This window comes from Nicotiana sylvestris, chromosome 2, assembly GCF_000393655.2.
Source record: "Nicotiana sylvestris chromosome 2, ASM39365v2, whole genome shotgun sequence".
Classification (NCBI taxonomy): domain Eukaryota; kingdom Viridiplantae; phylum Streptophyta; class Magnoliopsida; order Solanales; family Solanaceae; genus Nicotiana; species Nicotiana sylvestris.
Genome location: NC_091058.1, coordinates 75423245 through 75424052, shown reverse-complemented (window position 1 = coordinate 75424052; position 808 = coordinate 75423245).

Genomic DNA, 808 nt, shown 5'->3' with positions numbered 1-808 from the left:
TTATTGATCTTCTAAAGAATAGTTGAGATCCCCCTTACAGAGTGTTAATGATTCCCCTTTTATAAGAGGGGGGAATCCAAACTTAGTACAAGATACGTTGAGTGTTAAAGGAAGTGGGATGAGACAGCGAACTAGCTTCATGACGTATACGTAGACCAATGTTAGGCTGCCCAGGTAGACTTAATCGGCTTCGGATGCATTCTTCGGAAGCCTCCCATACTCGTCTGGGTCTTAGCTAACATTATTCCTAGGCCGGATGTCGACAGATCTTGAGGGAAGTATTCGGCTCAAGGTCGCGAGCCTCCGAGGTGATCTCTTGAAGCACTTTGTCAACAAGAAATTGGTCCCCCCGATTTCACCGTGCACAGATAGTCTCCGTATTTCTTAGAGAGAAGCGATAAGAAATGATTTTGACATCCCACTCTGTGGGCTCCCACAATGACGTCGTGCTGATAATGCAACCCCTCATGAGTGCTGAAACGTTTCACCGTTTTGCTTTTTCAGGGCCGTTCGACGTGTCGTAATTCTTCATTATTCCGGGTCATAATGTTGCCATTGATTCATCTCCCACGAACGCATTGAATTTGCCTATTGTTACATTTTTCTAGGGTGATAATGGCATCATCGGTTACCTTGCCCTTCTTCTCTATAAATAGGGCGCCTTGTGGTTAGTTTTTCATCCAAGCATCCTCCGATATCTATCCTTTCCTCGTTTCTTGCTATATTTATTCTTTGCTGTTTCGCCATGTTTGAGGCCCATGGCCTCAAGATTTTACGTCGACATCATGCGTGCTACGGCTTATCTCCT